Source organism: Belonocnema kinseyi, chromosome 10 (genome assembly GCF_010883055.1).
Source record: "Belonocnema kinseyi isolate 2016_QV_RU_SX_M_011 chromosome 10, B_treatae_v1, whole genome shotgun sequence".
Lineage (NCBI taxonomy): Eukaryota > Metazoa > Arthropoda > Insecta > Hymenoptera > Cynipidae > Belonocnema > Belonocnema kinseyi.
The window spans coordinates 109,652,173-109,669,015 of record NC_046666.1 but is presented as its reverse complement, the minus strand read 5'-3'; the positions used below and the strand labels follow the sequence as shown (position 1 = coordinate 109,669,015).

At 31.6% G+C, this 16,843-nt stretch overlaps 1 protein-coding gene across 7 annotated transcripts in view; it reads right to left on the bottom strand.

The window, feature by feature from the left end:
• LOC117181487 (protein pangolin, isoforms A/H/I/S) overlaps window positions 1-16,843 on the bottom strand; it is a 786,230-nt gene that overhangs the window by 64,505 nt on the left and 704,882 nt on the right. The window lies entirely within an intron of this gene.

The window sequence follows — 16,843 nt, the reverse complement described above, 5'->3', positions numbered from 1 at the left end:
ACAAAGCAACAAACTGACAGTAAGACGTTTATTGCTCATATATTTAATTCTAAAAATTATTTTTTCTAATTCTTAAAAATTGACTTGTTTTTTTTATAAATGATTTATATGAAGTAACCACTAACCGAGTTAAAATCTCGAGTGAGGTTAGTTATACTAAAATTTTTGTAACACTATTTATTAAATTTGTTCCTAAAGTGCTCTTTTTGCATGCAGATTATTCGACTCGATAATCAAAGTCCAGCTTTGTAGGTTCAGTGATCTCAACGGGGCCTTGATTTAAATTTTTCAAAATTTAGAATAAGAACGCGAACAATAGCCAATTTGCATCGTTTAATTTAAGCATGCGCAAGACAAAGCAGTCCCGTTGGGATCACTGGTTGAGCCTATAAGCATAACGATATGGCATTCCCTCAAGGCAAACCGTTACCCATTTTGTAGTGAACATTCACCCTGGAATAGTATTTTTCTATACAAGTGGGCAAAGGCGGCAATACCCACATGTGTGAGACGGCACAGTGCGAAGCCGAAGGGCGAGTCGAAGTGAATGGAAGACGGATCGACGTATGAGGGATTGCGCCTACAAGCAAATTGGGCATTGCCGCCTTTGGCATCAGTACCAAACTCTATTTTTTGTTACAGTTATACGGAAAATCCTCTTTTTCGCGACATCTACAGGCATCGAGAGGAGACTTTCGCTAACATTGCGAGAATAGTATATTGTATGGCAACTATAGGCACGCATCCTACATACCAATTTTCTGTTAAGTACGAAGTATGCGAAGATTGGAAAGATCTTATTAGCACATGATTCAGTGTGCGTGAAAAGCCGTGCCATAACATATGAAAATCAGGCACTTTGCGTAAGCTACACAGGTATGAAAACCATAAATTTTCACGCAATTGTTGCGAAAGCTCTTTTCGTTGTCTGTAGATGGTGAGCGATAGTGGAATTTTCATGCAGGTGTTGTAAAAATAGTATTTGCACGATCACAATAAATAGCATTGCCCCATGGCAACCATAAAAAATACTTCTAGCACTCGTACTAGTGCTGGATTAAAATATAATATCAAATATTTCCCTATTAAGTAAATAGCGTTTTGTTTCATTAGCTATCATCTCAAAACGCATAGCATAATTATTATTTTGAGTTAATACTTTGCATCAATTTCGGCTTTGCTGCAAATATAGCTATGTTACAAAACAATTTATACTCATACCACACATGAGGGAATCTTAGTACATTTATCTTATTTTATAATTTTTTTTCGATTTCTGCCTTCCATCCACTCATTTGCAATCCATGAAAATCAGTGGAATTTACGTCAGTGGATTGTCCAGGAAATCCCTTTCTCCTAAAAGTGTTCCTCCCCTAAAAGTGTTCAGAAGTAAGATTGAAACACATTAAATTCTAACATATCATTTATGACCCGAAGATGCTTCAAAATACTGCAAAAATTTGACAAACGTACATCCTTTCAATGTGCTATAAATGGGACAAAGCAAAATCAAGCCTGGAACGGAAAACGTTAAGGAAATTCAAGCGCGCGAAATTCATCTAAAAGTTTAAACTCAGGCACTTGGATTTGACAAGCGCCTCTATATCAGCAAGGCAAATAGTGTTGCCAAATCGTCAGTACTTCCTTGCGCTATATTTATCGCGTGAATAAAAATATTATTTTTTGGAAAGTTATATCTCTTATACTAAACTAAAGAAAAAATTACAATTTTTGTAATTTTTGTTTTATCTTTTTCTATACACCTCTAGTTTGTAATCTGAATGGTAAGAACTGTTTAGATGCTACAATTAAAAGTGTATAAATTTAACTCGTTTTTATATGGGACTCAACATTGAGTTAAAAACTGCATGGTCGTTGCATACTAATCTCCTGTATGTATTGCGAAAATTTAATAAAATTCCTCAAAAAAGTGAAATCTCGAGTAAACTACCTGAACACAAAAGTTAGTCTGACCTTGTCAACTGTATGCAGCGTTTTATTCCACCTTCGTATCAAAAATGGATTCTTAGTATTTAATGTTTTTTATTATTGTCCACTATCTTAGAATATTAATGTAGTGAAGACCTTTTCTCGTTTTTTATGTTTTTATTTATATATTGTTGACATATTTTGACTCGGATCCGAGTCTTTTTTAAGGGGTAGTTCTGTACAGCATAAAATATATTGTTACAAAGAATTTTGAATAAAATTATAGAGTTAAGTTAATACAATTACATACATTGTGCTTACCTTCTTCTTTGTTAATGGAAATTAGAAAAGTTTTATTTATAGATTGTCCAGAGTTGTCAAGTATAAATAAATTTTCTTTTTTAATTTTAAAATTGGAGCATCATAACTTTAAAGTTAAAAAAAAGGGTTTCCTCATCTAGAACTATAAACAGAGTTCTTTGAATACGATTTATGAAGGATGTGCATATTTCAGCGTATCTATACTTACAGGAGATAGATCCTAAAGCAACATATTATATATGTGACCGTCCGCGAAGAAAGGGACATAATACGAAAAAAATCAATTTTTATTTTCTTACGTCAATCGGTAGTTTCTACGTTACTCTTTCATTTCCAATAATCAGGATTTTTAAAGTTAATTACTTTCTTTGCTTACAAATATAGGTATAATAACCGTGTCGGAGACGAAAAGAAAGGCCTACGAAAAACCAGCCCCACCACTCATCAGCACTGAGTATAGCCGAAGCGGCCCGATTCGAGCGGAGCTCACGGATGCAGCGCCTAAAGGTGTAGCCGTAAGTGGAAGGGATGCTTTTGGTAGACGCATCTCCACTACTCAAATGCTGGTTTGCGGACTACACTACGATCGCCCGTCCTGTAAAATTCAGCTTTGACGTATTAGGTCTCTTTTTTCGGGATGTGTCACATATAAGTTCTAGATTCTTGTTAAAGAAAGTGTTAAGAGCCTTATAGCATGTTACTTTATAACGACATTACTGCGAATATGTATGATATCAAAGTAGGGTTAGTTTCGCATAATATATACCGGGAAAATAAAATTTGTTGAATGTATATTTGTGCAATTAAATTATTGTATATGGCACTTAAGCCTTGAATTTCTGATCTGAAGTTAATAAAGTTATATCTTTGTATATGTATCATTTCTAATAGTACACGTTTATCAAGATTAGGATCCAATTCTAAAATTTCAATATTAATTAAATCGAAGTCAAAGTTATGTGTAAAGTAATAAGTATAGTTAACTATGGTTGTGTTTGTTTAATTTTTTTAATAGATCTTTCATACTCCCTATTCCTTGTTTTCAGAGTTCTGCTGGTTTGACCAGTGTATCCTTTTTTACAATTCTTACACATATGTTTATAAACGTAGTTACATTTTTTCTTTTTTAATTTTATCTTTAGTGCTTCTAACTAAGGTTTTCCTTAAATTATTGTTGATTGCGAAATCTAATTAAAGACTACATTTTTTTTAATTTGTAAAGAAACATTCGTCTAAGTTTTGAATGTAGGGTAATCAGCCTTTTTTATACCTCTATCGACTAAGATGTAAATAATAATTTTATGGTGGATTGCGTGACAAGAGTCGAAGTTCAAAAACCTACCTGACCAAACTGGTTTGCGATACCAGTTGGTTACAATTTTGGTGTCTTCGATTTTTAATGATAGATCTAGAAAGTTTATTTTTTCATTTTTAGCCAGTTGCATGGTAATTTAAGTTTATTGTCAGTAGCATTAAATTTGTTTAGAAATTCCTTAAATTATTTTTGGTAGGCAAATTAAGGTGTCATGGAGGCGCAATAGGTAAACTTTGGAAAGAAATTGAACCCCATACTTTTTTTTATCAAAAGAAGACTTTGATAAAGCTATGAAGCTATGCTTAGCGTCATCTTATTGTCAGTGCAATGGTAAATTTTACCAACAAAGGACCCCGCAGCAAATGTAAATGAAATGGCTTCCGGTTGATTTTGATTAAACTTCGTAGAATTGTAGTTCTTAATGTCTCGATCAAAAGGGTTATGGGACACAGAGTCCGAAAATGGACAGTTTTCGAGTTATAGAGGGTTAAACATCTAACCCGTTTAAAAAACATTACCAAATATCTCGAAAACTGCAGCACTGCGAAAAAATGTTGCCTATGAAAGTTATTGGGGTCTAACGGGGAAATGCAAAGAAAGTCATGGCCTTAAGATATTGGTCATTTTTCGAGGTCATTCAATGTGAAATTGTCATTTATTGCTAATATTCAGTCAATAAAAACAAGATATAAAGAGGAAATCAATATAGAACCCATAAAGGCAAGAAATGAGAATGACTTAGTCAACAGCCAGCCAATGAAGGCAAGCCATGAGTGCGATTTAGTCATTATCTAGCGAATGAAGGCAAGACATGAGCGAGACATTGAGAACTACAACTTTACGAAGTTCAATCAAAATCGACCGAAAGCCATTTCATGTACATTTGCTGCGGGATCCTTTACGAGTTACCCATGGGATCTCCAATATCAGCTACTGCAGCTAATATTGTCATAGAAGAAATCGAAAACAAAATCTTTAAATCAATTAAATACCCAATCACATTCGACTTCCGTTATATCAGTGACAACTCAATTTGCCTACCAACAAATAATGTTAACAAATTTCTATATAAATTTTTATACTAAACTTAAATTTACCCAGAAAACTGGCTAAAGATGGTTAAATAAACCAATCTATCATAAAATAAGTATTGTTAATGACTTAGTCGATAAAGCTATAAAACTGGCTGATGTTAGATTCCATAAAGAGAACTTAGATTGTGTACAAAAACAACTGTAAAAATGGTATTCCTTCTGATTTGTTAGAGACTAAAATCGCTGAAAGATAAAAACACATAATTAATTTACAAGAAACTATATCTACGCAGCCTAAAGATAGAAACCTAAAAAAGGGTTTGTTAGCCTACATTCAAAACTTAGACGAATGTTTAATGTTAATTTTCAATAGGGCAAGTTTGTCAAATAGCTCTAACGTTTAGGAAAAACCGCGCTTGTCGCTCGGCTTATTCGCCGCAATATAACAATTGCGCTATAAGCAGCATCAGTTGATTGAGATGAATGAACCTGCATATGCACATCATAATTGTTTATAACATCAGAGTCTATAATTTTTCATCACATTTAACCTCAAAATCATAAATGCAGTTATAAATCTGCTAAAGTAAATATAAATTTATTATTATTATCTATCAAAAAGTGTTTGAAATTTTGAATTCAAATAAATACGAATAAGAGAGTTAAAACCATTACTTTGTGCAAAATAGAAATATTTTTTTTTAAATGTAAAATTAAAGGAATGAAAAAAATAACATTAAAACAGGAAGATACAATTTCATTAAAAAGCATGTAAGCATGTAGGAGAAGCTAAATTTATAATTAAGATGGAATAGTTACATTTCCAGCTAAAAATAATTTTTAGCGACAAATAATAAACAAATTGTTAACAAACCGTTAAAATTTCAGATAAAATAATGAATATTCAATTATTCATTTTGTAATTGCTATTTAATAAAAAATTCTTTTTAATACCCATTTTGAATTCAGCGCCAACCACGGACAAGGTAAGCGCGACCCTAAAGAAAGCTCAGTAGCTAATGGCGGCCACATTGGCATTAATTTTTAAACTGTTGTTTCACCACGTATGAATCGTCTAAAAAAATGACCGACATTATCAAGCCCGCAAATTATATTTGATGATGACGCGTTTTCCCTTAGTACTTTCAGCATTTGGTAAAGCGACGAATGAGTCGAACGATAAGCGCGGTTATCACTCAACGTTAGATTTATTTGACACCACGCGCTCGTGTGAATTATCGAGCGGTCACTGTGTTGACAACTGTGGCTTTTGGCTTTCCAAAAATTTTTATTTTGACACTAACCGCTCGTGTCAAAAGCGGTGGCAGCTCTTGCCGCGGTCACTCCGCGTACATAACTTTGACTTCTATTTAAATAACGTTGAAATTTTAGAATTGGAGGCTCATCTTGATAAAAGTTTACTATTATAAATGATACATATACATATACGTCGCTATAATGTTACATGCCATAAAGCTCGTAATTATTTCTTTTTTAAAAATGTAGTATATATATAACAATTTGCTCAAGATTTTATGTCCTGTAAGTATAGATACTATAAAATATATAAATTCTTCATAAAACTTTTTCACATAATTCTGTTTATGTTTTTAGAAGAATTTTGGTCAAACATTTTTTTACGATATTTATATTGTATCCTCTATAGAACTACGTCTTAAAAAGGACTCGGATCCGAGTCGAAACATTTAGGTTATATTTAAAAAAAAAACACATTTTTTTTAAACAGAAAAGGCCTTCACTACATTAACATTTTATTAGTATTTAATCTGAAGTGAAATGCCAGGTCATGAAAGTACATTGCATTACAAGCAAAAGTTTAATTTTCCGCACTATTCATGAATTACTTTATATATAACTTTTTCCCCAAATCTAGTCTGGCTCTTTCGATAATAGAGATTTGCTATATTATCTTAAAGGAGCAGTGAACCATTTTGCCTGAGTGTTGTACTCCAGCAAACCCGCTAATAGCCGAACTTTGTGAGATGCGTGCGTAGCGCGTTTGAAGCATCAGTCTAAGGAGATTTCTGCCATGGAGCAGTACACTCCACGCGAACGCTGTCAGATTGTTGAAATTTACATTCCACAAAAGAAGTCATTTGTGAAAAATCAACGTGCACGGAGAAAAATAAATAAAGTGAAAACTGCGCCTTCTGCGACTACATTGTATCGTTTGTATGAAAATTTTTCATCAAGTGAGGCACTTACTAATCCCAAGCGTCCAAATAAAAAGCGACCAAGGCGATCGGATGAAAATATCGCACTCGTACGGGCCAGTCTCCATGCGCGTTCAGTTTTCACAATTGACTTGTTTTGTTGAATGTAAATTTCAACAATCTGAGAGCGTTCGCGTGGAGTGTACTGCTCCATGGCAAAAATCTCCTTAGACTGATGCTTCAAACGCACTACGTCATTACTCGATGTGTCATATCTGTCAAAAGTTACAGTGTTGCCAAATCTTTTCGTCGAATATGTCCAACCCTGTATTTAAAAAAAATGTATATGAATTCGTCCCACCACTAAATACGCTAGACACGCTCCTGAAATTTTGCCCGTGCAGCCGGGACCACGTGGCTTGGTAAATTCAGCTATTTACGGGTTTGCTTATGCATGCCAAATATTATAATCGTCAAAGAAATATTTATTGAGCTATTTTATAATTCGCATCCTTAATTCAGTTTTGAAAACAATTGAAATTCTGTTCAAAGTTCAAAAGAAACTTATTTCGAATAGCAATAGCATTACCAAATGATATGTCTTGGATGTCTTATAACTTAGAACCATACAAAACATTCCTTAGTGTCTAATATTTAATTTACTAAAATTTTCAAATGGTATTTCTTATTGATATTCCATAACCACAATATTGACAAAGTTTTAACTTTAATATGCATTCTAAGTTTCATAATCATCTTTAGTTTTGTTATAATTCTTTAATATATAATATCGTAAAATAAATTAATCCCAATATTTTGAAAAGTTTATAAATAAGGCCATGCGCTTTAATTAATTTCACAAATTTTTAATTCGCTTTCTCATTTCGTGTGAATGTAAGTTGTTAACAAAAATTTCGACAAAGTAGGGATCGGGTAAGTCTGGCATGACCTTAAATTACTGTGAGATATATATTTTGCTCACGCCTTACAGTAAAACATTCTTAATGTTAATAGTTAAATAATATCCAATCAACTTTTACGTGTCGCATCAGTTTAGAGAACGCGATATCGTAGAAGTATACTCACTTTAATATATCAAAACGAGAAATCTTTCTCAGTTGCTAATGATTAATCTGATTTTTAATGAATTCGTGCTTCTTCTTGGATTCAGAATTCTGATGCTGGAAGTGCTATTGCTCTTTGAAATAAGTTTCCGTCTGAACTTCGAGCAGACTTTCAATTGTTTTCAAAATTGAATTAAAGACGCACATGATAAAATAGTTAATTATCATTTTATTGAAGATTATAGACCACATTTGATTCAAAACATTTAAAATTGTCAAAAGCTGTAAAGTTATTTAATTATATTTTTTCATTCTTAGACCTCAATTATTTAAATTAAGATATTCTTGAAAACTAGAAAACTTACTGAATTTACGGTATTCCAAACACCTACTTGAAATAGGTTTAATAACAGCTATCCAGTAAAAAGGAACTAATTGCGGCGAATAGAGAAGATTTCGCTACGAGTCACCGTGAATCTTGTTTACAACGTTCGGAGTAGGTTGCGAATTCGTGTAAATTCGTGAAAAGTAATTCTTCAAATTCGCCAGCGTGAATACAGTTAAAGACTGGCTTTTCCAATCGAATTATTAAGCTCTGACAAACGTGTGCTGGGCATAAAGGACCCGTTATAAATATTTTCCAATAGGTCACGAAGCTCAGTGGTCGCCCTCTGGAATTAAGCACTTGGGATCGCTGGTTCGAGTTCGAGGCATGAAATTTGGATCAATATTTTTCCAAATAACCTTGACAACGAAATAAGATGAATTGACATGTATTCAATTCGGACTAGCTCAGTTCAATTCAACGAATCAGAAAGCAGACATTCTTGCCAAGGCACCAAAAGACTCTTAGTTGAAGAATATGGGTACAGTACAGTAGTAGACTGGTACGAAAAAGAAAAATTGTTTAATTTCAATAATCCACGGATCCAGAAGTTTTTTGCGCAAGTTACAAGTATTATATCCTAAAGATTGAACCTCTAAAATAATAAACCAGCTATAAGGGGTTATGTGCAAAATACTCCATTTTAATGTGCAATGGAAAATGAAGGGAGGAGGATTTAAAGTTCCTAAAAAATGTATCACGTATTTTTAGAATGGCCTCTAATAAGTGCAGTGAAGTTTTAAACAAGAAAGTGCGTAAAATTTGTTTTATACCTGATACATTCTCCAATTTTGGTGATTCTTGCCTACTAGAATGTGCGGTATATATTACAGCTAACGCATCCTAAATTATGAAAATAAAGAATTAAATTAAAAAGAATGCATAATTCCACTAAAAGTCACGAAATATATTTAAAAATTTCTTAGTTCAAAATGCCCTGAAAATCCATAAAAATATTATTCAAAATCTAATAAAATCACAAGATTTAAAAATATATATGAACTGTAAAATAACACCAATGAACTAAAAAAATATATTATTTCCCAGAGATATAACGAAAAAAAAGTTTATTAATAAAAATAGTGAAATTAGATCAAAATTACGGCTTTGAACTAATTTCGCTATTGAAATAATTAAAATATATTAAAATATAATTCTTCTGTTGCATAGTACACTCTTCTATGGTAGAAAGTATTCCGAGAAGTAAAAGACAGAAAAAAAAAGAGAAAAAAGCTATTACATCTTTCATTTTTCTGAAAATCACGTGTAAATATTTTCCGTCCTAACTCGGTAAAAAATTAAGCTTTTTTAGGTTGTTAGACTCATTCTAAACATTATAGTTTTCATAAAAACGTGTACTTCCACCAGTTTTTTAAAACTATTTTTATGCATTTTTATCAGTCAAGAAATTTTTGATTCAAATAAATACCGAATCAGTTCAAAGAATCGAACTTTTTGAATCAAATATATACTTCTTTGTACGACTAATCACATTTGAACGAATCTAGACCTTTTGAATTAAGGAAATCATTTTCTTCAATGTAAGAAATATGTATTTCAATCAAGAAAATATAGCCAAATAATTCATTTTTTTAGATCAACAAAAGACATATGTCTGGTTTAAATAAAAATTACTTCTGTTAAAGAATATTTTCTTGATGCTAAGAAATAGAATTCAAGTAAATGCATATACCTGGTGCTAAGAATAATTTTTTTTTAGTGTAAACATCGTGAAAATTTATAAAAGTATCAGGTATAACACAATTTTGGGCTCTTCGCTGTTTTATATTTAAATACATATGCGATAGTTGCATTATTTTTTTTTTATCTGACACAATTTTTTAAAAATAAACTACTTATAGCATACACAAACTTTTAGGTCCCGTGGAATTACGAATTTCAAAAAATTCATGTTTAGGCTCACTTGATACTCGGATAGCTACTGCTAAATTGCCAATCACCGCTTAAATATAGCGAACATATGAACACATAAATTAAACAAACATGCGGGGTTTGGCAATGCGTAAGTAAAATGAGAACGTGGAACTGCGCATGCCATTGTTTTAAAGTAACAAGATAATTTTTTTGATTTGACCAAAAACTTCCAATAACTACACTAATCATATCGAAAGACAGTTTGCGCGACGAAACGTGTCGGAAAGATCGTGCGTCGTGTCGTGAATTTATGAAAAGATGAGTACTACGAACACCTGGACACTCATAGTGTCAACTGTATGGCAAAACTGGGGTCTGCAACAATATGCAGAACATTTAAAAATATTTGTTTGGATCAACCAACATATTTGATTGGATCAAACAAAATATTTGTTAGGACCAACCAAAATATTTATTATAATCAATCAAACTTTATTAACAAAAAAATTTGGTTAAATCAACCAAACATTTGATTAACCATATAGCAATGTATTTATTTGTTTGATCCAACCGAATTTTTGTTGAATCAATTAAACTTTTTTCTGAGTGCGTCGTCTCGAAATTGGACCATAATTGTATAATTGTATACATTTTCTCATGAAAAGTGTTAGAATTTAAAATCAGTTAAAGTTGGGGAAAAATGTGGAAATTTTACAAATTTCTCCTGATAATTTTTTGTTTTAAATATATGAAATAAGCGGTGATGAATTTCCTATAAAAATTCTTTAAAACTTAATACTTTTTTTAAACTTTGCTCTGCCTACTCCAAATTTTTTCACAATACAAGACCAAAACTGTACAATAGGTGCTCATAAGCTACTTTAACTTTCAAACAAACCCAAGAACATTAAAAACTGTTTCTTATTTAATACTTAAGAAAACATCACAATTTGCACTATTTTTGCAATAGGTTCTTAACTAATTGACACAATGACTTCATATTCGGAACATTTCAGTTATAATTCCGATAGCTTTCAACTTTACTATGAGGCGGTAGAGTACATCTTAACCTGTTCCAAGTCTTTCAGAATTGCGTATCTGTCAATCGAATTTCGAAAAGAATATTACTCGCTGGTATTATGCCGACTGCTTATATACTGCAAATGACTTACATCATCTAGAACTAAAGTAGTAGAAGTAATCTAATAGCCTATCTTATAATGTCTTTTTAATATCGTGTGAAATTTATAGGTATGTAGGAATGTAGGTACAACCATGTTATGTCCTTATATATATATATACATATGTCCTTATATATCCCCAATTCACAGCAGATGTTGTCACTCCTTTTAGCGCCGCTGAGCGCACGAGTTCTATAATTCTGTGCTGCGCATGGCTATCAGGATGGTCAGTTATTGGTCATTTAGGCAAACTTGTGACATAAGTACAAGAAAACAATATTTACTGCGCATGTTCTAAATTTCAAGAAATTGTTAGCCGCGATGAATAACAGACACTGACAGAAAAGTTTTTGAAGCCTAATGAACAAAGTGCTTCAAAATGCTCATGGGCTGACATAATGAACGGGCTGTTCTTAACTTTCATTTCATGAACTGCCACATAGAAATTTTGCTGAGTTCATTTTTCCTTAATTCACGATGTCAGATAGTCCGCATCACGCTGAACTTCGGAAACAAATTTAAATTCATAAACTGTATCTACATTATGCATAAAGAGCGTAGATACTTGTAAAACGACCTCTGAATTAGCTGAAAACGATACTTGCTTGGTGAAGAAAGGTTACATTCCATTTCCGTACATTCTTTTGTTACATACTTAGTTTAATTCGTTGGATGCAAATAAGACTATATCATTATTTGGAGCATACAAAGAATAGACGTAGAACAGAAACGTTTCATTAATGAGTTTGCTGGAATTTCCGGAATTATTTCGACTCCTCAAATCCATACCGTTTCACATCATGTTTGGTCCGAGTGATACTTAAGGTTCTTTGTATGGGGACGGCGATTTGTCACGCTACAGCAGCGATTCCCAAACTGCTACCCGGCGGAAGGGGGTTGCCACCCCGGGCCGGGTAGCTCGGTAGGCTCCAAGGCAGGGTCCTCGCTGTGAGCATGGGACTATTTTTTTTGACCTAGCACGAATTCCTTTCATTGTTCTGAGATTGAGACCTGTTACAATAACTGAAGTTATGAAGGTATGACACAATTAAATTTAAATGAGCTGAATCAATTTCGTGATATAATTTTAGGAATATGGAAAAAAGTTCATAAAAATCGGTTAATATTTTCACTAAATTTTTCCAAGAAAATACATTACTGGATTATTTTAAGGCGTAACAAAAGTGCAGTAACTTTTAAAGTCATTAACAGATTTCTTTCTATCTTTTTTAATGTTCTCGTCATAGTCCAGAAAATCTAACGCTGCCTATTAAAATTCGCTAATAAATATATAACTAAATTTTGCATTTTTCCTAATCGGCTCTAATTTTCTTATAATGGGAAGGTCGAGCGCGACAAGCCAGCACATGCCCGCATCACAGGCTGTCAAGTGTCCCCCCTTGGGTTTAAGTATTATGAAAAAATTTAAGGGTGGCGGCCCTACCGCTCCCCAGAAAGAGCGAAAAAAGTTTGGGAATCGCTTCGCTACAGCAGGGCTCGCCACTTCAAGCAGGTGCTGGCTGCCACGACAAGAGAATGACTGTCACCAAGTTTTTCTGTCATTTTTTTCTTCGTTTTCCAGGAATCGAACGAAGGGTTACGGTCACGGTAAATTACGTCTCGCTGTCATTCACGCCGGGGGGTCTGAACTTTTGCACTCGAATTTACAATACAATTAATTTCCAATTTCAATTTCATTTTTAATTTACAAAGTGAATCAAATTTGTCTGCAAATTAAACCTCATATTAAAGCTTTAAAACGGTGGAAAAATTTGGAGAGTTTTAAATTAAACTTTCAGATAAAGTAAAGAAAAACGACGGCCGCCAAAATCCCTTCTTCTTTATTTTGAAGAGTGTAGACTCTACTCTACAATGAGGCTATATGCAGGCTCGATTTGAATGATTTGTTCTCAAATGATAGAGACATTTGGATCATATAATGACCCTACCATGTTTAGTGATGCTGTTCAATACAATACTGTCTCATGATCGGGTCAGGATCGCGTCGGTTTTGTCTCGGGTCGGGATCGTGATTCCGATACCCGTGCTCGGTTTTCTCTCGGCTTTGGCTCGAGAAGTCGATATATCGACTCGGGATCGTTTCGGCTTTTCGATACTCCTTCGCCAGATGTGTGTCTGGGACGTAGCCACTAGCGTTTCAAAGTAGGGTGAAATGAAAAACGAGGTTCAAAATGATATATAGAACGCAATAATGCACCGATTTTTTATTATTCTTTCTAGGAACAGTTAAGAGTCGATTTGTTGTTTTTTGTTATTTATTTAATTTTTTCTCAATGCGAATAGTGAAAAGTGTTGAATTTTTGCCTTTCATGTTTTATTGCCGTAGAAAAAATTGATTTTATACTTTAGATCACTTTAATTCAATGCAAAGCGGTATAAGAAAAAAGAAAAAAATGTTAGCTTTCAAAGGTTATTGTTATTAGCGGATTTTCATAACAAATAATCTACATTAAGAACATTAGTTGTTAAAGTATATTCCTGGTGTAAAATTGCTTGCTTGTATTGTTTGCATGATACGTGAACATCAAAATTCAGAATTAAATGTTATTAATTACTTCTATAAACAAATTCTAGAAACAAATGTACATCACAGAAATTAATAGGCAGCAAACAATCTGTTATCGTCTACTCTTATTGTAATGATATCACCGATTATGATTTCTGTAAAAATTATACTGTCCGTTGATATTTGTTTCTTTGATAAGCAAAATATATGAACAAATTCACATTTTAGGAGTTTGAAGCAAAATGAAACCGATTCTTCATCTAATTTTATTGCAATTATATATTCTAAAACAATTTTGTCATGCATCAACATTTGTTAATTTTACGAACAAATTATATAAACAAATGCACATTTTCGGCGTTTTCAAGCAAAAAAAATCGTTTTTTCATCTGACCTTGTTCAAATTATTCACAAATTTAGTTATGCATTCGTTAATTTTACGAACAAATTATATAAACAAATGCACATTTTCGGCTTTTTTAATCAAAAATAAATAGTTTTTTTTTATTTGACCTTGCTCAAATCATTCACAAATTTAGTTATACATTTGTTAATTTTACGAAAAAATTAAATAAACAAAATTTAAGTACACGTTCAGGTTAAGTATATTCATAATTTTATTTTAAATTCGTATTTTGGGTTAAATATTTAAGCATTGCAGTTAAATAGTCATAATTTTTGCTCAAAATTCATGTTTTTTGTTGAAAATAAAACTATTCAATTTTTTGTTGAGAGCTGATGTTCTTAGATTAAAATTTAACTATTTTCTTGAGAATTGATAATTTAAGTTAAAAATTCGACTATGTGTTTAGTTAATAACTCATGTAATTTGTAGAGAAATATTCTTTTTTTGGTAGAAAATTAATCTTTTTAGTTTATGATTCATTATTATTTTAGTTAGAAATTTGTCAGTTTAGTTGAAAAGTGATTATTCACACTAAAAATTAAACCATTCCATTTTTGGTTGAAATCGATCTTTTTTAATTTAAAATTTACCTATTTCGTTAAAAAATTATGTGCTTTGATGAAAAATAGTATTTTTTTGGTGCAAAGTTATTCTTCTTTGAAAGTTGATCTTCTTGTCTACGAATTCCTTTTTTAGTAGTTTTTTTTCAGCCAAAAAGATGACTCTTTGGTTGAAATAAAACTCATTTATTGAAAGTCAAACTTTCTTGTTAAAAAGGCATCTTTTTGTTTAAATATAGATGTAGTGCAGTTGAATATTCGTCACGTTAGTTGAATATTCATAATTTTAGTTGATCATTTATCCCTTCATTTGAAAATTTGTTGTTTCAATAAGAAATAATTTTTTCCATGGGAATTAAAGTATCATTTGTTGACAAAAATTCATTTTTTGTCGAAAACGAAGATAAGAGAATAATAATCAATTAATTATTCTCTCAAAAATAATTCTTATAAATAATATTAATATTAATAAAAAATATAACTATTTTCTTGAAAACCCGTTTATAACTGTTTTTAAATCGTTTATAAACTCTGAAAATATGCATTTGTTTCTATGATTTGTTCGTAAAGTTAACAAATGTTTTTTATAACTGAACATTCAAGTATTCACATTAAAGATTTAAAGGTTTTTAGTTGCAAATTTATCTATTTCAGTTTAAAATTTAACTACATAATTGTATGAAAATTTAGTTTTCTGTTTGAAAATTGAAACCATTCTCTTCATGATTTGTGTTTTTGCTTGAATAATAACGTTTCTAAAAACATATTCAACTTTTTGATTGTCAAAAAACATTCGTTACTTTATTTTTGATAATTTAGATCTTTTCTGAAAAATTTTTCCTTTCGGTGTAAAACGAAGTATCTTGGTTGAAAATTGAACTCCATGTTTCAAAGTTAAATTGAATTGTTATAAGTACATTTTATTTTTTACAAATTTAACTATTACTCTGAAAAAACGTTCTTCTTGGTTGAAGATTTATTTTATAATTAATTTAAATGTAATTATTGCAGTTGAAGGTTCATCATTTTATTTAAAAAGTAATTTCTTAAATTAAAAATGCAACTTTTTTTTTTAAAGTTCGTTCTTTTTGAAATAGAAAATTAATTTTTTAATTGAAAATTTAACTGCTTCATTTCTAGTAGGAAATTTATCTTCTTGATTTGAAAATTTACCTCTTTGCCTAAAAAACTCATGTATTTGGTGAAAAATGAGTCTTCTTAAGTTCTTATGTAGAAAATGAAAGTACTTCATTAAATGTTGTACTACTTGGTTGAAATTTCAACTGACTGGTTGAGGGGCTTAACTATTTTGTTGAAAACTCTTTTTTTAGGTTAAAAATTACTGTTTTTAAGTAACAATTTAAGCATTCCATTTTTTATTGAAAATTCCACTATTGAAGTTTTTATTGAGAATCTATCGTACATATTTGGTTTTTTAAATGTCACCGTAGGAAGGAAAGTTTAACTAAATTTTTAAAAATTCATATAATCAGTAGAAAATTTCACTATTTTGTTAAAGCATAGTCTTATGGATTACAAATTTATTAGTTGTGCTAGAAAATTCATCTTTCTTGGTTGAAAAGTCAAGAGTTTTCCAACAACATCGTCCGTTTGTCAACATATTTCTTCTTTAGTTAAACTATTTTTCTAAAAATATGCACTCTGAAATTTTGAAGAATCAGTAGAATGCAATCTGTTTACAACAATTGAGCTGTAAGTTGTTCACTTTTCAATATCTGATTCAGATTTGCTCCTCTTGAATAAACAGTGCAATATTGCCACATACTAAAAAATATATTCTTTTTAATTGAAAACATTTCTAAATTGAATGAAGGTTGAAAATATTTTCTATAATCGGCATAATCGCATTTCGATGTTTCAAATTATTTAGTTATTTAGTTAGTGAGAAGAGCATATCTGCCGAAGGAGTATCGAAAACCCGACCTGGGATCGTGTCGAGATCGGGAAATATCGCTCGACGGCATCAGTAATCGTGTTCGTCACGTACCGGACGGGCAGAGTTACTTACAGTAGTTGGCCGTCACCAACCCGACTCCCTTTTTAAATTTAGC